Raw genomic sequence first — 25162 nt, forward strand, 5'->3', positions numbered from 1 at the left:
TCATACAGTGCTAGCAGCAGTTCCAAAAATACTCTTTTCCACTTGCTATGGAAAAGCTTCTAAGGACTATGGAAGTGCTGGACTTTGAAAGGGTTCTTGTGACAGACTTGGAGGTCAGAACTCAAGAAACAGTATAGAATAGGAATATTCATGTTTGCCTATAAGTATTGGAGTGAGGAAACATCCAGACACAGTGACCCAGAGCAGGAAAAGGCCTGTAGGAACTAAAGAAAAAGGCTGTGTGGGCAACACAATGTTGCATGGACAGTATTCAGAAGACAGCCTAACCTCAAGAGCTCTCATGAAAGCAAAATCATCCATTACCTAAAAACATTAACTGGTTTGATCTGCAAAGATTTTTTAAAACCAGATCTTGTTATGAAAATTCAGCTTTAAAATATATACATTTTTCATTCAAATTCCAAGAAATCAATATGCAAGAGTTTACAGAACAAAACACAGAATAGAGGTTGATATTATGGGCAAAGATACATTAATAACAATACACAGCTGTGAAGGCATACTTCCAGATCTAGTTATCTAGACCTCAGTTCCTTTGCTAATAGGGATTTCTAAAAGTCTTCATTATTTTGCACCTCCTGGAAGCTCAAGAATGGCACAAAAAGCAGCACTGTGCAGGCCATGAGTTTGTAACTCAGAGCTTTTTTAAATCAGCCTGGAACACCAAACAGTAATTTCACAGAGAAGCAGAATCAAACAACACATCCATGTACAAGTTTGATCACAGGTACGTAAGGATTTTTCCATCTTCTATCAATATTTTCCACTACCACAACAGAATGTACTTTTAACTATCTTTCCAATGACTTGGAGACAATCCAGGATCACAAGACATCTCTGCAGTTTAAAATACAACAGTTCATCCAGACAGCATGGAGGGATGAACCAGCTATCTCTGGGCAAGGCAACTGCACATTTTTTGTCCTCTTTTCGATCCTGAAAGATTGCCAAATACAAATAGCTTAAAAAAAAAAAAAAAGAGATCCCATCAACAAAGTGCATTAAACTATGGATATGCAACATCAGAATAACACAGGAGACAATAATACTTCCAATAAAGAAGCTTGGCAAGCAGCAGAGTACTCAGCCTAATACTAATGCTCCTTTAAAACACCAGTATACTAGAAACAGACAAGTGTCTAACAGTCTACTCAGCATGCTACAGCAGTATAACAGGATAAAACTGGACTGTCTCCAATACAAAAGAAAATTAGACTTATGTATAGCTATGCATTTAAGTTATATGTCAAATAGTATTTTTGACGTACAAGTTTCAAAGCCTTGCAGGAGAGGTCCGTCAGTGGGTTTGGTTCACTCTCCGTATGAAGTTCTCAGCCCCCAGAGAAAAAGGGGCATGTCTGCTACCAATTAACACAGCAAAGCTGTAAACAAAACCAAAGTGTTGTGTGCTGGTTCAATACTCCAGTTAATATGCAAAACTAGTGGGCACACCCCCTTTTCTGAACCTAAAACAACACCATAGCCCTCATTATGAAAGCAAACCTGGTTTGCTTCTACTCTTCTTCTGCCTCACTTCACAATGACTCTATTGCTCACACGTAAGCCAAACAATTTGCTTTTGCACATATTTCTCGTCTTATATATACATTATTCAGGTGCAGGTTCAACCAGCTGACCATATCCAAAAAGTGTGATGCCATCCCACTGACTGGAAAGGAAGACTGGATCTCTTCCCACTGCAGTCATCTCAAAGAAAGAGCCAAGGTCATATAATTTCATGGTCTCTAAAAGTGACTCCCTCACTTATCACAGATGTCTTTCTAGATTCAATCAAAGGTGATGCTTCAGCACCTTGGATGAAAGCAACTGATGAAATATCACATTTTACGACAATATGCGTAAACTCTCTACAGGATAAAAGCAAGAACACCAGATTGCACAATTTCCACACCTCCAGAGGCAATTTTCCATTCCATACTTTTAAATGCAGTTCAAATGGGGTATATGAGATGTTCAGTTTTAAAATAAAATAGCAACCTCATTTCAAAACCGGAAAAAATTTCAGAGCAAATCAGAACTCAACATGGTCCAGTCCATGTTCAGGAACATTTTCTCCATAACTTTCTGATAAGCTTCCCTAACTGATTAAGTGGATCACTTCAGTTTACAAAAAGCTGTTTCAGGATGGTCTGAAATTCAGATGGAGAATACTTACCCCTTAAGATTTCAAGCAGTTATTAAAGGACTAGGTGAAGAGAGGCACAGAGTATTCTAATGGCACCTGTATTTTTCATTCCCTCCTCTGTCCGGTTTTCGGCTGTTTGGATGGCCTGGAAAGGCCCGGGGTGGCCTTGGGGCAGCCCGCGTTTCAAAGGACGAGAAGAGGCTTCAGTTCTTTTCTCGGTCTCGGTGTTTATTAATTGCTTATCTAAAAGATTTTCTCTCGGCCCGACAGAGGTCTGCTCAGCAGCCAGCCATGAGCACACTGTCTGCCCTCCGGGGCGGTCACCTATCTTTATACCCAAAGTTGCGTATACAATATTTATCATTTTTCCCCAATACATTTCACCCTTATTGCCCAGTGCACTTTTAGTAATGACCAATCCCAAAGTGCCACCATCACCACAGAAGATGGAGGAGAAGAAGAAGAAGAAGAAGAAGGACAGGACACACCCCAATTCCTCCATCTTACTTCTCTAAACCCCCCTGTACAGAAATCCTAAACCCTGTGTTTCACTCTCTAATTAACTAATCCCTTCACCATTCACCCCGGTGAAACCCTCCTATCCTCATACAGGTGTCATCTCCTGTGTAGGATCAAAGTCCAGCCACCAGACACTTCTGGCAACATTCCAGGACTCCCGAGCCCCCCAAGGGTGGTCTCGGTGACTCGGCACCTCAGTCATGAGGTGCTGAGATCCCACACTCCTCTCTTTCGAAAATCTGCCATGCTCCTAGTTAGAAGTTAAACTGAGTTAACTTCCTAAATATTTAAGGGCTATGGCACAAGGCTATTTACAGTCTTGTCTTAAAAGGTTTTTTTCCTTTTTCATGTAAAAACAAACTTAAGCAAACTCCCTAACAACCTGACTTGTTACAGAACAACAGGTGCTACAGAAACAATATTGTCAGCACAGCAGAAATAATGAGAGTGATTGTAACAAGGCTTTCAAGAAGTACCTTACAAGTAATTTTATGAAAGGTTTCAATTCCAAGTTGACAGTGAACATTTGAGTTTGCTTCATTATCCTCTTGGTTTTGATCAGTTGTATATTCTACAATTGTCATTCACAAGAGACAAAGGGGGACAAGGGCACATCCAAAGTAATAATAATAGTAGTTAAAATAATTTCATTAAGCTTGTCACACCCCTTCTGTAGAGCTAAAGACTAAAAAGTGATTTTTTGTTTCTTCAGCACGGAACAAACAAGCTAGAATTCTGACTACAAAATGATAAAGAATGTATTTTATCTAGATTTTTCCAACTGTACATTTAAACAAATACAAAAGGGATTATTGTGGATGTTAAGAATGCAAATACTGTAAAACACACTGTTCTCTTGCAATATACTTGAATCCAAGTAATTTTCACCTGTACAAAAGGAAACCTTGCCAGCTACCACTTCTCTGAATTGACTACAGACATTTCCACAGGCCTATCTCCTTCTATTCATAACACCACAACTTTCCTGAAAGAAAGAACACAGTACCAATGTGAACCATTCCCATACTCTAAAAGCATACAGAGAACCACTGAATCAGGTTTTTGTGACTTGGCTTTAAGTCATTTCAGGACTGATGATACAATGCAAATTATTTCCAAATCAACAAACTGATCTTTGTGAGTCAGAGTCCAGCAAGAGTCGTCCCCTTCTTTTGTTAGAAAACAAAGAATAAAAGGAATAGAGTAAGCTATATTTTTATCTCAGGCATAGCCATAAACCCTGAATGCCATCACTGGGATAGGAGCATTCTCTTGAATTCCAGCCCATGAGATGCCTGTTGAAACTGAGCAGCTTTTTGCACAGTACATCCTATTTCTTTGCACAGGGTTTTGCAGTGCACTAGACAAACTTATGCTCATATTCACATGCATTCAGTGAGGCATTGCTTTAAAAAAAAAAAAGTCTTTGAATAGAGGTTCCAGGCACAGAGCCCAAAGTGCAAGGCCCATATCAATATAAAACATAATCCAAACTACAAAGAATTTTACAATACAATTAAACACAGGCAGGCAGCATGTAGGAATTCATAAAGCTGCTACAAGCAGCTTCTCTTGAGCACAGCCTGCTCAAGCAGAGCAAGTCTGGCTGTTTACAGGGTAAGTTTGCAATTATAAGAGCACTTTTAATAGTAGCAATGTAATTTTAATCAACCTCTCTCCCTATTACTCATACCTGCTCCTATGTCACCCTTGACTTCTGCTGGAACAACCATTTTTCTGGCTGCATAATAAAACAGATTGAGAAACAGACCCAGCCCAGGAGAGCAAGCCTCACAGAAAAAGAAAGGTTTTTTTTTTTAACCCAGACTGTTTCCTCAGTGCTTCTTAGTACCACCTTTCACCAAGAAATACTCCAGTCCAAAAGAAAAGTGACACAAGAAGCATATGCAAAGAAAAGCAGGTGGAATAAGAGAAATGTTGGGGAAACTGCAGCATCAGTCTAAGTAGCTATCATAAGTGGAGTGAAGATAAGGGTTCATGTGTTTGCTGCTTTTACCCTGGCACAGTGTAAAGGGGCAATCCAAATACCATTGCTCCTAGCAAATAAGGTGATTCATAGAGTTTACTGACACCTGTATTTGTCCTCCTTGTGACATGTGTGCCTCTCTGCAGGTGGAAGCCAGAGTTTGCTTTGGGCTGGATAAGCTTCACAAGTAGTTTTTAAGAGATTTGTGTGCTACCTCAGGATTTTGAAATTAAATGCTACTGAAATTCAATTCCTCAGACTCTCATCAAGAACCAAGATAACACTTAAAGACACTCAAATCTGTGGTTCTCTAAACTGTTTATTCATCTCACATTACTCCATTCACGAATCACTTATAGGTGTTTTCTAATCAACATCTTCAGCGATAAATTGCTTCATGTAGCCATCATATGCAGAAAGAACGAAAAAAACAAAAAACATGCAGAAGAAAAAAAAAAAGACATCTTGACAGACACATTGAAAGCATTTTACTTTGTGAATTGATTAAAAATAGAGAAAAAATGACCAAAAAACAAAATGAAAACCAACTAACTATTCAATATTTGCATGTCAATGGTCAGCATTAAACACTGAAACCAAAGACAAGTAAAGATAAGAAACACCTAAGTTATTCTGGTGTCTCTCATCAGTGTAAACTCACATATTTAATTTTTTATGTTTTGGATTTCAACTAAATGTCATATACATGGAAAAAAAAATTTATTTGCTACATCACTGGAACTTTGCCAAACTTTTGGAAAATTGGAAATGTGACAAGAGGCACTTAAATTACTGCATGTCCTTCTAGCTTTAGAGGTACCCTTTAAACTGAACTGTTTAAAAAAAAGTACAATTGGTTTACAAAACTAACTACTAGATTTATTAATTCTTTTGTTCTAATAATCTTATCTTTTGGAGGAGTAAAACGTTTTGTTTCCACCCTTGAGGCTGTATTTGCCCTTTACATGCAGCAATGAGCCTCGCTGTTGGGTGAGGTCCCAGGGCAAGCACATGGGACTTGCTCCCTAGCACTGTGGAAAAATGCAGAGTAACCACTCAGCTTTCAGGGCAGCTTTCAAGCAAAGACCAACTTCCCTTTAAGTACTCAGGCCTACCAAAACTGCTGTTTGAAGTTAACAATCCATAAACTGCAGTAGACAAAACCACACCTAAGTCTGCCATTTCTTGAATTTAGTACATACTTGGGCAACAAGAAACTGATAAAAACACTGCCCATGTGTCACATGCTGTGACTTCATGAAAGAAAACCAGAATAGTGAAGAGCTGCAGTGAGGGACAGAGGAATAGTGAGGGGAACAAGTATTTTTTCCTTTCCAGTTGCCCAGGCTTTGAGAAGCAGCTTAAAGTTTCAGGCATCCATTAGCCTGAAGAAAATATGAGTGTTGGGCTATGACATTATTTGTATAAAATATGTTGTGACACTGAAGATGTCAACATCCTACCAATTCATATTTGCCTATGTACTATAGCTCTACTATCCCTATTTTACAAGTTGTCCTTGAGCCACTCCAGGCAAAAAAACACAGTTGGTCTAAACCCATAACTGATATCTACACCATCTTATTTCAGCACACCAGCCTTCACCAGGAAAATTATGGGCACCAGCCTCTGACAGCCATGCCGAGGCAGTCATCAGGCAGGGAGAGATGCCACATGAAGTCTGCCAAGCTAGATCCATAGTACAACAAACACAATTTCACAAGCAGCTAATGAAGATCCATAAAGGGATCTTGGCTCCCTTCCATCTCCTGACCTTGAACATGGCACAGAGGTGACATTCTCCCACTTCCCTCACCCCACACATGCCTCCCATGCCCATCCCATGTGCTGCTTGTGCCTCTGCCTCACTCTGCAGCTGCCCACACCTCCAGAAATTTGTGTGTTAGGCAACCAGATACAGGCAGGCCAGAGGAAGCAGACACACTGTGCAGAAGCAGTTTCAAGAGGAAGAGCAGAAGTCCACAGTGGGGTGGGGGGGGGGAGGTTTGCCAGTTTATTGCAGCAGTGAGAAACAAAGTCAGGAAAGGCACAGAGAGGCACAGGGTTCACACTTGGCAAATGCCATCAAGTCATGTCAAAATACAAAACCGCCCCTGATTAGTTTTTTTACTGATATGCCACTAGTTGATCAGCATTTCATGGTATTTCCTGAGTTTCATAATGAGTTAAATCCTATTTGGCTTGTATTACTTGACTAATGCTGTGGCATCTTTCCCAACACATTCCATGAATATTGCTTCCTGTACCAGAACCTGTCTTGCTCTACCAATAAGTTCTAAATAGAAAGATCACATTGTATTGAAATACCATAAAGTTGCATTATTCTGTATTATCAACAGAGGTGCTGCTTAGCAAGAATTTCAAAGAATCATAGAATGGCCTGGGTTGGAAAGATCACCTAGCTCCAAACTCCTGCCATGGCCAGGGACACCTTTCACTGGACCACGCTGTTCAGAGCTTCATCCAGCCTGGGCCTTTCAGGGCTGGGGCATCCACAGCTTCTATAGGCAAACTCTTCCAGTGCCTCACTAGAAGCCTATGTTTCTCTAGGTTTTCAAATTCTACATCTTTGTACATTTTCTTCAGGTAAACCTGTGAGTACAAGCACTCCCACTCCTCAGGGAAGTGTTTCCAGGGTACATCCACGCTGCCTAATGCCATGTCAATACACCATGATTCCACCTCTACCTGAGGCAGCTCCAAGGCAGCCCGAGTGCGTTCCGGGCAGCACCCCAAGTGTTGAGCAGCAGAATAAATCAGGCAGCATGTTCCCAGGCTGCTTCCAACAACCAGAAAAACTTGTTGGAACTTCTCCCACATGGTAGTAGGGCTCAGTACAGACCTACACATGGGTCTGGGAAGAACTGAATTACAATGAAGTATGAGAGTATCCATACATGCCTGTAAGTTTTCTGGTTTGTCTGAACACCTTTAATTAACATACCTTGATTTCCTATGCAAGCAAAAAAAAAAATCTGTAAGAGCTGGTTTGCTGCCTCACTATGACTTTTCAAGCATCACACTATTTTGTCTTGCTGATAGCAACACCCAAGACCCAACCAAAGTTTCAATTCAAAACGTATTCACAAATTAAGTATACACAAACTTACAATTCTATAACAATGTACATGACAGCTACAGTTGCAAAGGACAAGTAAATCTAAGAGGCAGCTCCAATGTAGCCTCATCAACCCCCCCAGCTGGCGCTGACCTGCCTCCTTGGCTCCTGGCCTCACTGCCTATGTGGCCAGTCCTTGAGGACAGACCTGCCCCACATGGCAGCAAAGGTGACCTGTCTCCAAAGACGAGGAAGGCAGCAAGCCAGATAGCCACCCTTCCAGCTTGCCAGACAACCCCTGGCTAGACATCATCCCTCCAGCCCTACATTTTAATATCACCTTCTTAAGCACATGGGCCACACCTCTCCCCTGACTGTCTCCAACCCTCACCCTTGAAGAGAAAAACCTCCATTTCTTGCTGCCTGGGATCACCCTTTGGGATCAAAAGGTGTGGGAAGAAACAGTATTTTTCAACAATAAGGTCCCTGATGCAGTGCGGTGATGCACATGCCACGATGTAACTTGCTCTTCACGACAGGAAGGAGAGTTCTGTTCATGGGAGGCACAGCCACAGGTCCTTGAGAGACAGGCACCGGGAGGTGTGGGGCACAACCAGAGGGTTTGGAGGAACAAGAACTGCTTGGTGCCAGACCGGGTGAAATGGTTTAGGGGCACAGACGCGGTGCGGCGTAGGGCACAGTGAGAATGCTTGGAGGCAAGGCACCGCAGGGTGAAGTGCACTCAGAGGGGTCGGAGGAGGAAGCACCACAGGAGCCTGAGAGTCTGGAAGTATGGCACAGAGGGGGCGGATAGGGAGAGGGACCAGGGATGCAGGTGCACCCAGAGGACGAAGGTGCGGAGCAAAAAAGCTCAGCGCGGAGCAGCCAGGGGTTGCGGAAGAGAGAAGAGGTACGCGGGAGCAACCAGGGAGTTTGAAAGGAAGGCAGGCAGGAGGCAGCCCCAGACCCGTCCCGTCCCGTCCCGCCCCGCCCAGCCCTGCACGCCCAGCGCGGGACAGACCCTGCGGAAGAACGCCGAAGGCTCCTGCTCCCAAGACCGCCGCGCTGCGCCGCGCTCCGCTTTCCCGCTCCCGCCGGACCCACTCACGTGGCAGCAGCGCGCCCCACCTGTCCCCGCACCGCCGGGCGGCAACTGCGCGGCAGCACCGCGCGGCCCGCGGGAGGGCGCCGAGGGGACGGCCCGCTCCGCCCCGGGACCGCCCCCGGACCGCCCCCTGCACTGCCCCGGCACCGCCCCTGCACTGCTCCGCTCCGCCCCGGCACCGCCCGGCGCGTCTCACTCGACCGAGGCTCGGGGCAAGGGGTTGGGAACCCTCGTGAGCGAGACCAGAGAAGCCGCAAGTGCGACCCGAGAGTTGGAGAACTTCCCCTGTGAGCAAAAGCAGAGGGAATTTGGGCTGTTCAGCCTGAAAAGAAGTCTTCAGGGAGATCTTATAGTACCTTTTACTGCCTCAGCGGGGCTATAGGAAAGATGGGAAGGGACTTTTAACAAGGGCATGTAATGATATGACAAGGGGGAATGGCTTTAAACTGAAAGAGGGTAAGTTTAGATTGGATATTAGGAATAAGTTCTCCATTGTTAGGGTGTTGAGGCACTGGCACAGGTTGCCTAGAGAAGGTGTGGATGTCCCATTCCAGGCAGTGTTCAAGGCCAGCCTGGAGAGGACTTCTGAACAACCTTGTCTAGGGAATGCTGTCCTTCCCCACAGAAAGGTGGCTGGAAATAGGTTCTTCAAGGACCCTTCCAAACTGTTTGGTGGTCCTGTGACAGCTGGTTTTCCAACTGTTGTGGTACCCACTGGTGTGGTGTTAAGGGGTTCTCCAAATGCACTTAGATGTCAATCTCACTAGCATGGAGGAAGGAAAACTGGCTTCTTGGGGTTGCTTTGGGATCTGTGGCAGCTAAGTGTCACCCAAGGCAACACCAGGAAAGTGTAAAAATTCCTTTTTAAAAAAAAACACAACCAGTCAGCTTTGGCTCGCTGGTTTTGGGAACACTCCCACCCCAAAAAATACTCCTCTCTTAGAGGATGTTCAGCATGACAGTAACTGTCCCCAGTGACTCCCATCTAGACAAGTATGGGGCACAAAGAAAGGTAACTGGGAATTTCTAGCATGTAAACAGGTGCTCCATTTAAGTTGGTCTATCATTTTAATCCACAAAAGGCTAGAAATTATAGCTTTTTGAGATGGTAAGCATGGAGATGATTGCTTGAGTCAAAAGACTGCAAAAACAGTGAGGAGGGAGAGAATATGAAGGCAACCTGAAGAAAAGAGGCAAACATTTGAGATGTACAGAAATGCACAAGATGAAGGATCTGTAAGCTAATCTGTGAAATGAATGCATGGTCAATGTCAATGCAAAGATGCATAAGGAGTCTCTGAGTTGGAGCACAACAAGAAGCTCAAAGCTCAAACCTGAAGTTTGTGATAACAAGAGGCAGAACCACCACAGAAAGCTTGTTAAAAGTATGGAAACATTACGAGAAGCTGACAAATAGATGGCAGGATGTGGAAAACAGTTTGTAACAGAGATCCTGCAGAAGCTCCATAACACTGAGTGATTGATTAGGGTGGGGAGTAGGAAGAGGATCTTTTCCTTTAGGATTTGCTTCATGCTTCTATTGGAATTGTTAGGATTATGACAGATTATGAAATCCCTGGGCTTTTGAAAGAGCGTCTTAATAAGATCATTGGGTTTGGCCAAAAGGGATATGTCAAAATATGATAAACCATTGAGCAATACTGTATGTCTCACCTAGGAGGGGAACAATCACATAACAAAATTAAATCATCCCCTTTTCCCTTCGGCAATCGGAAGTTAGAACCATTTTTTATTTCTTGGTTCAAACCCATTTTTTTGTCTAAAATACTGGGCAAGAAAAACCAAAAACAAACTTTAGGAACCACCACATCCCTGCTCAGACAGAGTTCTTGGGAGCCTCAAGGGTAGTAAGTCTTAACTTTGTCCAGAGGGATGTGGCTTAGCCAGCAACTAATACTCCTCCTGTGTTGCAAAATCTGTTTTGCCCTGCCTGATAGGGCTGCCTTGGCTAAGAAAAAATATGACACTGGGGTTCAAAGCGATAAAAAGTAGGTTACCCAGAAGCTTCAAAAATACACAGCTGTTGTCATTCATGCAAAAAAGAAAAGCAAGCCAAAAAACAACAACCACATGCAAACTAACAGCTCTAACACATTTGATGCCAACAGTGTTAGCATCAACAGCTTTTCTTTCTTTGGAACCCATAAAGACAGTAAGAGTCCTTGCTTTCCATGCACTTCAGGAGCAAAGGTAATTTGAACCATCAAGCAAGTTTGCGAGTGTTGGGGGAGGACAGAAATAATGGTTGACCTGTTCAGGGCAGGTAAATCATTAACATGCATCAGGAAAAAGGCAGCATGAAGGAGACAGCTGTGCCCTATACACACAAAGAAAACCAAGAGACAGAGACATTTACATTGTAAAAGAGGAGCTAGCAGCTTCTCAGCTCTTAGCATGTGAGAGCTGCCCATGATATTTACTGTAAATTTAAGTAATCTGTTAAGTTCACTACATGCGCGATCCAAGAATAGGACAGGAGATAAACGTAGACTCTGGAGACAGCCCAATGGACTTCACAAGATGGTAAAGACACAACTACTAGTGTATGATGAATGAAGAACTGTGCTTGCCATGAATAGTGACAGCCAGTGCTTTACCTTATATTTTTTTGTCTTACTAGAATCCAAGTAGCTTATACCCTTTAAGAGTCTTTTAGAGACAAGCACTCGCTGGGGCTGTATTTGAAGCCTTGAACAGCTGATCAGCAGGAGAACCACAGGAACCACTCCTACTCCAGCAACAGTGTTAGCTGCTTTCACTGACACAGTTCAAGGCAGTCATCCCAATAACACCAACAGATATCTGCACACCAATCTTGAAGAGAGATGACAGGGTAACCCAGATTTTGTTTGCAAGCTTTGCTTTTCTGGAGAGCACCTGGTTTGCCTGTGCACTTGTACTGGTGCTCTGAATCACAACTGCCAAACCTGTCCGAGGCAGGTTCTGTTGCACATGGCGAGTCTCCCACAGCCATCACAGCACTGTGTTGAGCAGCTGGATTGGCAAAAAAAGGGCCCTCTATGCCCCTTCTCATTTTCCAGTTGGAGTTGTTTTCAGACTTTTCTTACTGCTTGATGCAGAAAATATTGCTTCTTCTTCTAATCCTCCGAGCCAGAATAGTGCCTTTCATTTAGCTGAGGCTTTCTGATAATTTTTCTGCCCAGGTCTCCTCCAGAACGCCATGAATAGCCCCTTGTGTAATGCTGGTAGTGACTTTCCAGGAGCAGTTTCCACACCACAAAGGGATTCTTCCTCAGACATGTATCATCAACTTTTCTGTGGACACAGTGAGAAGATGACTCAGTCCTGCTCATATCTCTCTTGATGAGCTGAGTTTTGCAGGGAGGTTTCCCCCTCCATCTGGGGACACAGTCACCACAGGTGACTGTACAGAAGTGAGTAGTCACTGCTGGGTTTGCATGGCTTCTTGGCACCACAAACACACCACAGCGTACTCCGCTACTGTCACGCCAGCCTGTTTCAATAGCCACGTATTGACCTACATGCTGGGTTCCAGTTTTGACATTCAAACACTAGTGAATTTGATGAACTCTTGCAAATATGACAAAGCTATTCAGATAGAGAATTTTCCATGTAAACCCACCTATCTCAAGTAACAATATTAAAACCATTATGTCCATAGAAAGTTGTTTTTGCCCCTGAGATAGATGCTAGGCAGGAGTGAAGGAAGAAGGTGCCACAAAAGTAGGGTGAATAATGACTGTTGCAAAATTATAAGAAATAATATTAAGTGTATGAAAAATGTAATTAAAGGGGATGTTTAATAGAAGCAGTGTCATGGTGTTATACGTGTATAATATACATATATATATTCTACTACATGTGTACATTTTAAACTTTCTTCCTGAACACAGCACATGTAGAATATACTGTATATACAAATAAACTTAGAATGCATGCAAACACATATTATATAATGCACTTTATTGTATACACACTGGGCTTCTCAAATGAATACTGGTAGTGATTCACCTCGTCAGAGTGTATTGCTTGAATGCAGGCTGATTGCAACTCAATCTATACCAGGAAGGAAAATTAAATAACCCACAAAAAGTGCATTGCAGTCAGCCAAAGAAGCCTGACTGAACATAATGAGAAAACCAAGGTACACCTGGCCAGCCTGTTCCCAAAAATCATAACCTTGCATCAGCAGATTTTTCATTTTAGTCTGCCCCATGTCTGAAAACTGTGTCTGGAAAAAAGAGCCGGACAGTGGCTGTTCTGGAGACTACATCTTTCAGCTTTGCACAGCTGAGAATTCTAATTCAGATGCTATCTGCCAACTATTTTAAATCTTTTGTAAGTCAAATTTTACCTGTATGCATTACTAACACTGATGGGAGCAAAAGTTCTATCCTGTAGGAACTCAGACAACGCTAAAGGAAGTGTCAACAAAGAAGTGAATGTTAACTTTGCAGAACAGTGCTGGTTAGGCTATAGTTGGCCACGATGATAGGTGCATGCCGTGGTGCAATCCACCAGAAGGGCTTGCAGTAGGAAGATCAATAACAATAAGCTACTAGTACATGTTACACCATTTCTGAATCAGAACAATCAACCAGGATTTTACCTGATTAAAAGTTTGTTTTGGGCTTTTAGAAACAAGTAAGTTAATGAGGCAAACAAAGATAAACCAATATAGCCTGTGGAAACTCTTTGCTGCTAATGAAGATGTAGATGCCTGTGCCATCTCCACATGCCATGTGCTGCACAACATCTGCAAGGGTAAGAAAAAATAAGATTTTCAGTGTAGGCTTGAGTACCTGCTGGTTTACACTTTGAATGTGAAAGAGACAGACTCTTTATCCCAGCAGCATGTGGTGACACAGATGTATAAATAGCTCTCTCTCATATAATTTTCCTATTTCTTCATTAGTGAATCATCACACTCTAGGAGATCATGGGCTGCCATGTTCCTTGAACTGGAGGGACAGGGATGCTGACAAAGAGCTCTCTCTCTGCTATGTTCAGTGTCCATGCAAAAGCTTCTACTAATTTTGCCAGATTGCAGACATTTTGTTGTGAGAATGCATTACAAAGATGGTACACCTGGGTGAAGGAATGAGAACTGACCTTCAAATCAAAACCCTTGAGTTATTTTGCTTGTTTCACTCTCAGACCAACAAGGCTCAGGACATAACTTGTAAGGCAACTGAGTGTTACATTGAGAAAGAGAAATCTAAAAAACTTTGGAGGAAGCCATTGAAAGCTCACCTCTCCCTGTTCAAAAGCCAACCATCTACCTTTTTCTCCTGTCCCTTCTCATATTTCTTATGCCAGTGTCCACAAGGACTCCCATAAAAGCCACTAAATTGCATAACCTTCCTAACAGTGAAGCAGTTTTTCTTCCCTTTCTCTGCCAGTCTCTGAGATATGAAGAAAAATGAAAGAGTAGAGAAGAGAGCTTTATGATTAATTAGAACAAATCCATGGTCCATTCTGCTGTGATATATACAACATTATTCAAGGAATGCAAAACTACAGTAAAATCATACCAAGAAGTTACTTTCTAAAATTGATTTTTGATCATATTACATGCACCTAACAATACATCGTGGAAACCTAATCCTTTAATGGATTTTCATTTATTTATTTTTATAAAAGCATTCTGCAGATGGGATTGGGAAGAAAAGCAGGAAAATAAAAGTAAATAAATAGATAATCAAGGGAAAGAGGTACTCAACACAATTTCTGGGAATATGGTACACTTATGCCTGGTAGGACTCCCCATCTGATTTTAGAGAAATCAGGTTGTTTTTGTTCCCATTCTCCCCATGACAATTATGTCACCTGTGCTTGGTAAACAGGCAGAGATTAAGAAGTTACTTTGAAACTGAAGATATAGCTACTAATACTCAAGGAAAGGCAAACCATGGAAAAATAGTTGTGAGACAGACATGCTGTTCAAGACACTCAGAAAAGGAGCCATAGGCAAGATATTTTTCAAATGGATTAAAATAAGCACTGCCTCTTTCTAAATTATTGTTCCAATAAATTTAGAAGTGACCAGTTTATCAAATGTTAGAACATGCTAATTTAGTTTAATTTTTGGAGAAAATGCTAAGAATAATAGACGGGGAATTTCAACAAATTTTTAATTGTGTAACATATAGTTTGTACTGTCTTGTCATAGCTGGGTTGCACACACAAACAGGTTGGTATTGAAACTGAGCATCTTCATTGGCAACATGCCTGTCAGACAATTCCTGAAAAAGAAGTTGCATAAGCTAATTACTAATCAATCAAATAGAAATCTTTGTTATTTTTCATAGCTAATGACACTTCTGTGGTGTCCCAATGTGTAAGACTACCGCAGATCAGGCATTTTAAATTAGGCTTTTGAAATTAAGCAGAAAGAATAAACAACAAAGTAAAACCAACAAACAAGCCCCAACCAAAATGAAACAAACAAGAAAAAAATTCTCCACTCATATATTTGTTTTTCTAGAAGTGTTGTAAAAGGCATAATGGATATCTTTTCTTATGATGCAAAAATGTGGACACCCAGTGGCTTTCCTTCATGAAAGTATGCACTGTGCAAGCCTGCAGTTACATCCATAACTTATTAAGAGTCACAAACACTCAAAGTCAGAAAAACTCACCATCTTCCAGTGGCAGGTGTACTGCAAAGTAGGAGTGGTAGTCATGAAGAAAATGCTGGAGGAGTCATAGATCTGTTTTAATCTGCAGAGTCAGAGAGCACTTTCCCTCAGTGGGAAAGACATTAATGTTTCTCTTTAGACTGAGGAAGACACTGATCAGAACAGTTAGATAAACTGCCTGGTAAGATCTTATAAGGACTTACCTGAAGCATCTTAGATTTTTTTGCTAGGACAAGTTACAGTCTTCAGTCCCTTCAAGTAATGAGCTGAAGCAAATACAGAAAATGAGTACAACAAAACTCTGGATGGAGGAGATGACAAAGATTTCACCTCACACTGTTATTACCCAAAGAAAAGCTCTTTCATGCTCTGTTCTGCTCATGGTCCTCTCCTTCCTCTTGGGCAACAAGGTCATGCCATGGAAATAGGCATCAAAAATGTCCTTTCTCATATCTTCTCTCTTTAGTGCCTTTTGAACATTCTCCAAAGGCAAGCAGAGAGTTTTAAGACCTCAACAAAACAAAGGGAAAATAAAACCACATGCTCAAATAGCTAAGATGCACTCAACATTCACTTACATAAAACTACCTCTAGCCTTCTCCAAACAAAATATTCTGATCCTGTCTAAACACTCCTGACTAGCTAATGCAGCCATGCATACACCTCACTATCTTTTCCTCCATGGGGTAGAAGGCAGTGTTACAGAAACTTTTACTCCTGCATTTCTTGTTGCATCCCTCTTTTCTTTAACCTTTCCAATCAAATCTGATATTTTCACAGGAAAAAAACTTATCCACCACAATGCAGCCAACACATCAACATGCCTTCCTATTGTGATTAATGTTCTACTTCTAAAGGATATGCATTTACCTATGCATGTCATAAGAGTTCACATAAACATATCTGAACTCCTTTTACACTTCCCAGCTCAAGTGTCTGTAACCACAGCAACAATAAACCCAGAGCAAAGAACTAAAGCTTTCCTCAAGGACTGAGTAAACTTCCTTCAGTCTGACTAGCCTGACAAAGCTGAGCTGTACTCAATAAGCACTATGGCAGGAGGAGAGGTGACAGGAGAGGAGCTGGCCCCATGAGGTTATCAAAAGTTTTCCAAGCTGTTATTTGTCTGTGCATCAATCCACTTTGGGGATTTTACTGGCCTAACTTTATTATTGGCTCAAGCAAAAAACCCTGCATATCCCCTTGCAGGCCAACACAGATTCATTTACATTGCCATTATTATCCTTGATCTTCCAGACAGCCACAATAATATCTTTTAAGCAGACACTACTGGCAGGCAGAGATGTGACATGCTTGCAGAGATGGCCTAAGTAGCCTGTTTTTTTACCAAGTGCTTGAAGTTCCTTTATTCCATTCCACTTACCATAAATGCCACTTTGAACATTTTAGAATTATGAATTTTACAATTATAAAGATGCTACTTAATCAGTTTAAATGAGGGAAGCAGAGTTATCAAACAGTGAGGCTTTAGGCTTAAATATATCAATAGATACCTACCTAGAAAAAGACATTCTGCCTTGGAGAATCTGGGGCCTAAATCCAGTATTGGAAAAAGGAAACCCACCAAACAACCTAGTGAAACATACAGTCTCAGAAACCAAATGGTTTCTCCCAAAAAAAAAGACCACTATCTCTCTATTCTAGCTGAGCAATTCTACTTGTCAGCAAGAGACTTAAAATGCATCAGGGCATATTTTTGTTAAGGATATAGCTCAGGCCTGTATTGATGCTGAGGCAGACTTCTGGCATTTTTCACAGCTGCATCTGGGAACATGTTAAGTATCTGCACAAGGCACATTATGTCTTAAATTGTGCATCATAGTAGTGCTGTATTTATTTTTCGCCTCCTACTCCTTCTTTACTATGGTTAATTAGATATAAAGTAAAATGTGAAAGTGGGGATGTGGCTTCATATCAAATGGCAGTGAATTGTTTCACTTTTAGGTGAGGGTGGGAGCTGAGAAAAAAAATCATAGAGTGGTTTGGGTTTGAAGAGACCATAAAGATCATCTAGCTCCAAGCCCCCTGTCATGTGCAGGACACCTCCCACTAGACCAGGTTTCTCAGAGCTTCATCCAACATGACCTTGACACTATCAGGGATGGGGCATCCAGAACTTCCCTGGGCAACCTGTTCCAGTACCTCAGCAGCCTCACAGCAAAGAATTTCTTCTGGTAAAGTCCTTTTAAGAGTGATTGTTTTCATACTTCCACCCACTTTGACATGCCTTTACACCCACTCTAGAGTAGCCACAGGCAAAGCAATGGGCTATAAGAACATTCAAACAGAGACTGGATGAGCATAATGCAACTGTTTGCAATTGAATCTTATTTAAAATCTCTATATTTCCAAAAAAGCTGCACTTCCTTGATTGTTACCTCTGCATCAGTTCGTGGGCTGTTATGGAATAGTCAGATGTTCTTCATATGGAGACATTTTGGGGGCTAAATCTACAGGGCAGTTTGCAAGTCCTGCATTCATAGAACAGTTCTGCACCTGAGGTACTGTCTTCTCTGTGCATGTGACACCCACAAACTCAAAACTAATGACTTCTAGACAGAGCATAGGAAAAATTCAGTGCTTCTAGAAGTTAAAAATTTCTCTTAAAATAAAGCAGAAAACTAATAAATGACACTACTTGTAATTTCTGTGATTCTGTCATGGCTTCTCAAATATTTCTAAAGAATATTTTGAAGCCTCCTCTTTAATCGTTTTCCTTCCTGACAACTATTGTTTCATAGAGAGAGTTACTGCAATTGAGGTATTATATTTGTTATATTTGTTGTGCTCACCTTTTCTATTCAGAGATGCAGTAAGAGAACAAAATGGAAATTCTGAACTTAGGTCAAGATTATCAGAGACATTTCACATTCTTGAAAGCAGCTGAAATGCTTCTTGGTAGATATAATTTAGTTGTAACCAAAATAAAAGGACTACTACTTACTGTTACTTTCTAGTCACTCTTTTCATTCTTAAGGCAGCTTGTCTCTCTGTCAGATACTGAAAACGAGGAGTAGAAGTTACATCCAAGCACTTCTGGCTTTCTGTTCTGGTGGCAATACTTTGATATATGAAGCCATACAGGAATTAATGGCCTTTGTCAGGACATGCTCCCTAATCCTCTGGTCTAAGATTCTGCAAATTGCAGAGAATACTGAAGGAAGTTACCCTACATACATATAGAAGTTAATGTTACAACAACCACAACAATGACAACAACAAAAATTAAAAATACATAAATGAGAAGAAATCAACATTCCCTTTCTCCCACTCTCTTTTTGATTATCAGTTGGGTTACTTCTTGTACTTGGATATCTGGTCTATGTCTCTGCTAGGGGATTCAGAAGCTCCAGATCACAAATTAGAATATAACAAAAGTAATTACTTTTATTTTTAAGGCAAAAATCAAATAGCAACTTAAAATTTTTCTGAAATTCCTAAAAAAACCCAGAAATTTAGCAGTCTAGTTGAATTCAATCTAAATTGTGAAACGGTTTCTACCACGATTTTATTATGAGATATAAATAAATATTTTAATATCACTAAAAGAGGACTATGCAAAATGCCAAGTGGAAACTTCTCAATGACATTGGAAACTGCTTTTCACCAACTTGTATATGGGAAAGGTCAAAATATCTGTTAATCCCATAAATTCAGAAAAAGTTGTAAAGTTTTGAAAATTTGAACCACATTTGGCCCCCAAATTCAACATGTGTGGATACCTTTTGGAAAACGCCTATCAATGCCAGGGCATTGACTTTTCTTTTCTGAAGTAATGCCATGTGATTTAAAATACTAACTCTAAAGCTTTGCTTTTCCAGCTGTACAGTAGGGTTTGTGAGTCCAGGTTCTGGTAGCAGGAGTGGCTTCTGTGAGAAGCTGCAAGAAGTTTCCCACATGTCAGACAGATTCAATCCCAGCTGGCTCCAAGATGGATCCACTGCTGGCCAGGGCTAAACCAAGAAGGAACAGGAAGTTGTTGCACAGATTTTAATGCACTCAGAGAAGAGCAGAGTGAGAATATGTGAGAGCACAGCCCTGCAGACACCAAGGCTGGTGAAGGAGGGACAGGAGGTGCTCCAGCTCCAGGCACCAGAGCTGAGGCTCCCCTGCAGCCGTGGTGGGACAGTGGTGAGGCAGCTGCGGCCCTGCAGCCATGGAGGCCCCAGGGGATGCAGAGATCCATGTGCAGCCCCTGGAGGGGACCCAGGCCAGAGCAGGTGGGTGTCTGAGACAAGGCTGTGACCCTGTGGGAGGCCTGGGCTGGAGCAGGGTCCTGACAGGGACCTCCAGACCCATGGAGAGAGGAGCCCATGCTGGAACAGGTTTCCTGATAGGACTTGTGATCTTGTGGGGGACTCACACTGCAGCAGGCTTTTCTTGAAGGACTGCACCATATGGAAAGGGATCCACACTGAAGCAGTTTGTGAAGAACTGTAGCCTGTAGAAAGAATTTGTGATGGAGAACTGTCTCCCATAGAGGACACCCCATGGTGGAGCAGGGGAAAGCCTCTTTTCCCTGAGCAATGACAGGAACAATGTGTGATGAACTGACTGTCACCCCCACTCCCTGTCACCCTGCATTATTATGGGGAATGAGACAGAGCTGGGAAGAAGGAAGGAGTAGGGGAAGGTGTTTTTAATTTTCTCATTATACAGCTCTGATGTTTTTAGTAATACATTCAATTTACATCCCCAAGTTCGCTCTGTTTTGTGTCCTGTAAGTGATCCCTTCCCCATCCCTATCTCAAATGATGAGCCTTTTATTTTTTCTCCCTTATTCAGTTGTGGGGAGTAGTGACAGAGCAGTTTTGGTGGGCGCCTGACATCCAGCAGGGTCAACCAAATACCAACTACTAAAAAGCCCTTTTTGTGTCCTATACCTAGGACTGATTTGCTGTATTCATCCCTCTCCCTCTATGCACAGGCACTCATGCAACTCTGTTCCACTCTGAAAGAGCACAAACCACTCTCGGAAAACTCAGTGGAAAACTCAATTGCAATCAAAATCACCAACAGACTGTGCCACTGAAAGACAGGTCCTAAACCCCTTAACGCTTAGGGGCATTTGCGGCTCCCGACATTACTTGGCATGACATTAGCCTGCTTTCATGTCAATCTGGTAAGTGTGAACCAGCTATTGAAGCATTACAATAGCGCAGTTTCTCAATGTGGCAGGATGGAGTCAAATGTCAGGGAAGTTCGTGCTTTTTCACAGATGCTTTACTGGTTAATCTTTAACAATTAAAAGGTTTTTAGATTAGAACACCTTAGAAACAGGCTACAAAAAAAGGTGGGGAGGAGAACAGTCTAAGTAATATAAAAACGGAAATAGATAAAGCAGAAAAAAAGGAAAGAAGCAACCAGAGAAGATGTAGCAGAAGAATCTCCCTACAAATTCCTTTCATTATGCTCCATTTTATTTTTAAGAATCTAACAAGGTATAAGAGGGTTTTCATTCATGGAGAGCAAAGAAGCAATCCAATTTTGCATTAGAGGTCGCTTTCTTGCCACTTGAGGAGAGGTGATGCAAAGTAAATTTTAATAATTTTGAACTCTATCACCCAGTTGCCAAGGACATCCCTGTACCCAACTGTTCTGCCTTTAACAGCCATCGGAGGTTCAAAAACTGTAAACACTGTGGTTCAAAAACTGCAGGCAAGCAGAGATGGCAGAGTGGTAAACACGGCTGGCTGTTCCTGATCTTGTCATCTCTGGTAATACCTTTGTCTTCTTGAATAGGCAACAGCTCTGTCTGGAATAACATTTGGTGGATTTGGAGTAATATAGAGTAAATACTTACTGGCAGATTTCTGCAGACTCTAATCAAGGAAATCTTCTCTGGTTTGTGTAGCATGAGCTCGTATTTTATGAGATTTGGGAGAATTTTTACTTTCCTCAAGACATTTTTGACAATAGCTTTTAACAAAGCTAGGTGTCTCTGTCAAGGCACTGTAAAGCAATGCTACTTAGATAGCTCCTTTATTTCTTGGCTAACTATCCCATAACAATTTATAATAATATATAATACAATTTATAATATTTATAATTGTGGATGCAGTAAAATGCTTTTCTGCTTTTCTGGTAGTGTTACATTAAGGTTTTCATCCTTTATGAAATCCTTCATATGTTTAATGTACCTCTGCTAACAGTATTCAGTGGTATGACAACTGAAGGGGTTACAGCTTTAGGATACCAGAAAGGAAGATAAGTGGGTGATATGATCATGCAAAAGAAGCAAGGTCCAATGTTTGCCAGCTATGGTCAGTTGTCCATTTCCTAGGTTAACACTAGCTTGGGACACTACAATAATGGGATGCTGCTGAAAGCACAATGCAGAATCATCTTATAAAGTAAAATCTCAGTTCTGCATGGAGCAGGCCTTGCAGCTCAGCACCATCAAATCTTTTGTCTTGGACATAGTGACAAGAGACAAGGCAATGAGAACATTTTAAGAGAAATTAATTCAGTTTGGACTAGTGAAACTAGACTTAAATTTGACAAATTGGATTTGCATTTAACAAATCCTGATGTGAAAAGCAGTAATATTAAATTGGGTAAAAAAGAAAGACCATCTACAAATGAGCATAAATTACAAAGCTGACAGTTGGTTTACATTGCAAAAATTATTATAAAAATGAGAAATATTTTAATATAGCAGTTGGTAGTAGTGATGATGATTTAGAAAGATTTCTGTAATAGCTCAGCTGTACTTTTATTTAACTATGTCTCTTCAGACAAAGTAGACCTTGATTTATATAATCACTTTTGTATACTCCTGCAAGACTTTAAGAAGCTGCAGGTGTCTGAGGAGAATAATGAACACAGATCAATTATAAAATGAAAAAAAAATTAAAATGCCAAGTTTTCAAGACAACATCTTTTACTGACTTTAATGAATAAATGCTCCAAGTGTAAAAACCAATGAGCTGCTAGCTCATAGAAAGATATTGTACCAGGTCCAAGTGAGTTGACAAGCAGCCAGTGTGATTCTAGAAACTGCATGTGCATGTTACTACAGTTATAAAAAAGCTAATGAAATTTCCCTCCCATTTTCCTTACTCTGTGGTACATTTCTGCTCTAACAGAGTCAAACATCTTTCAGATCAAAGTTCTCATGTTCTTCTGCTCAAAACACTATTTGAATTAGCAAACGTCTGTATGCACCTGAGCAGGTAACCAAACTGAAATTGAGAAGAAAGGGGAGGACACGCCTAAGGACTGCCCAGAAAGGCAGGGTGATACTTCAAAAGCAAACAGAACTACCAATTTGAAGACGAGCTTGATGAATTACAATGGCTGTATAAAGGACTGAGGATTTTGGTGTACAGACAGGCGAGGATTATGTCCTGGCTTGGAGAGCTGTGTGGGCATGGCTGTGTGCAGCAGAGAAAGGAGAGGCAAATTAATAGAAAAGATTCTTAACAGCCTGCTGGGGAGAGAGGAGACAGGAGCTAGGGACCGTGAAGGATATGTATTTAATTTACCCTGGATAAAGCAACGGAGATAGAGGGAAGATGGAGCAATGTGAAAAGCACTGCTTTGACAGCTCCCATGACCTGGTCCACATGAAGCAGGACTTTCACCTTCAGGTCTGGAAGATCAGGGCAACACAGATGTGAGCATTAGCCCTGGTGATGCACCACTGTGCATGGAGGATTGTTGAATTTGCAAGCCCTTTGTATCTTGTGGCACAAGTAGGGTTCTACCTTTTCATCTGTAAACTAGAGTGGCGCCTTTGTTCGTTGTATGTGCTCATTTTGTCTGGGGTAGAGTTAATTTTCCCCACAGTGTCTGTCATGGAGCTATGTTTTGGATTTGCTCTGCAAACAGTGTTGGTAACACAGGAATGTTTTAGCTGTTGCTGAGCAGTGCTCACACTGTGTCAGGACCTTTTCTGCTCATTGTATCCCACCAGCGAGGAGGCTGGAGGCACAAAAGTAGCTGGGAGGGGACACAACTAGGACAGCTGCCCACAGCTGACCAAAGGGATATTCCACACCATATGGCATCATGCTCAGCATATAAACCTGAGGGAAAGTGAAGAGCGGGGAGGGGCACTGGTCAGGTGTTAGCAACTGTTTTTATTAGCTTCAATCGTCTTTCTTGAATTTTATTTCTATCTCTTTGTGGTTTGGTTTTTTGTTTGGTTGTTCTTTTGTTGTTGTGGGGTGGCTTTTTGGGGTATGCTGTTTTTTTTCTTTTTCCTTTTAAATACAATTTATAACTACAATTGTAATTATATTTTATTTCAAATATTAGACAATTCTAATCTCAACCCCCGAGTTTTCTTACTTTTACCCTTCCATTATCTGCCTCCTTCCATCCTTCTGGGATTGGGGGTAGTGAGCAACCAGTGGTGTGGTGCTCAGTTGCCCTCTGAGATTAAGCCATGACACACTTATTTTTCTTCTTGTGCCTGTCACACTTAGTGCTTGAGCTACTACCTTTTGACTTGCATATTTTTTCCTCTTTCTGGCAGGAAAAAAACTTTGCTAGCACAGTTTTCAAGGCCACCAGAATATATAATTAACCTTCTTACTGATACGAGATGTACCAGTAAGATCTTCTACATGTTTAGGCCACACAAAGCAAGCCTCCTTAATAGTGAAACCTACAGTCCAACACAGGGGAATTCTGCCAAGCTATATTCTTATACTACAAGATTCAGTAATTATCACAGGTATCTACATTTAATACAGCAGCTCATTGATGAGTGTTATTTAAATTACTTTGATATACTTCATTAGTCAACCTAAACTTCAATAGTTAACCAGAGTGGCAGAACAGGATGAAGCAGGTATTTCAAACATTCATTTAGGCCCTCAGGTATATTAGCTGTCTGCAAAACAATTAAGTGTTCTGGAAACTTACTTTATAAATAATGATGAATAGTATTCAGATGTCAAAGTTCCATGCAACTCTAAACTAGACTACTTCTTTTCTTGGGAAACAATTTGTGCACTAACCTGAGAACATGCAATACATTCCAAACACATGCCAAATGTGACCATTTCCCACAGATGTGTAGGAGATCCACTCAGTCTAAGGCTCCTGTCAGTAGTGACAGTTCAAAACCACTGAACAGCATTAGACAGTTTGAATACTTAGCTTAACTTCAACTCTCAAGAGGCCATATGCGTAATTCAGGTACAAAAATATATTCTCTGGGCCATATATTCCACCTGGAAGAACTACTGATAGGGAAAATCTATTATTTTATAAAGTCCCCAAACACTTTCTCTTTAATCTTTGCTAGCATGAGAATAATCCTCAGCTGATTTCCTGTGGTGTTACAGAACCGTGTGGGAGGTGATAGCAACAGTAATTAACTGTTGAGCAACACAAGACACTCCCTTCTAACTGCCACAAAACATGAGAACTTGATATTCTTAACATACACCCACTCTCGGGTATATCTTTTATCACAGCAAACACAGGCTCCCCAAACAGCCATGTTCATTGTGTCCTTTGACACAGTGTACCTACAGAAAATAGGAAAGAAGCCTATCAACAAAGCTCCATCCATCCAGGTGAACCAATGCAGCGCCCCCAGGCAGGCGGATCGGCGCATGGCGGGGCTGCTCACATCCGCTGAACTCCACAGCTCTGTGTCACGCTGCTGCCTGCAGAACAGACG

The 25162-nt window shown here is 41.5% G+C and overlaps 1 protein-coding gene across 4 annotated transcripts in view; it reads right to left on the reverse strand.

Annotated features, from left to right (window-relative positions):
* The window catches only part of ELOVL7 (ELOVL fatty acid elongase 7), a 62311-nt gene that overhangs the window by 23303 nt on the left and 13846 nt on the right, over nucleotides 1–25162 (reverse strand). Inside the window, exon 1 of one of the 4 annotated variants that reach the window (XM_074533525.1) lies at nucleotides 25012–25144. The exons of 1 other annotated variant lie outside the window; for it this stretch is intronic. The gene's annotated coding sequence lies outside the window, so the exon portion shown is untranslated. Of the gene's footprint in view, nucleotides 1–8773; nucleotides 8842–11475; nucleotides 25145–25162 lie in introns of those variants that run through there. 2 more of the 4 variants (XM_074533523.1, XM_074533526.1) reach the window with 2 other exon arrangements.

Source organism: Zonotrichia albicollis, chromosome Z, assembly GCF_047830755.1.
Source record: "Zonotrichia albicollis isolate bZonAlb1 chromosome Z, bZonAlb1.hap1, whole genome shotgun sequence".
In the NCBI taxonomy this organism is placed as follows: domain Eukaryota; kingdom Metazoa; phylum Chordata; class Aves; order Passeriformes; family Passerellidae; genus Zonotrichia; species Zonotrichia albicollis.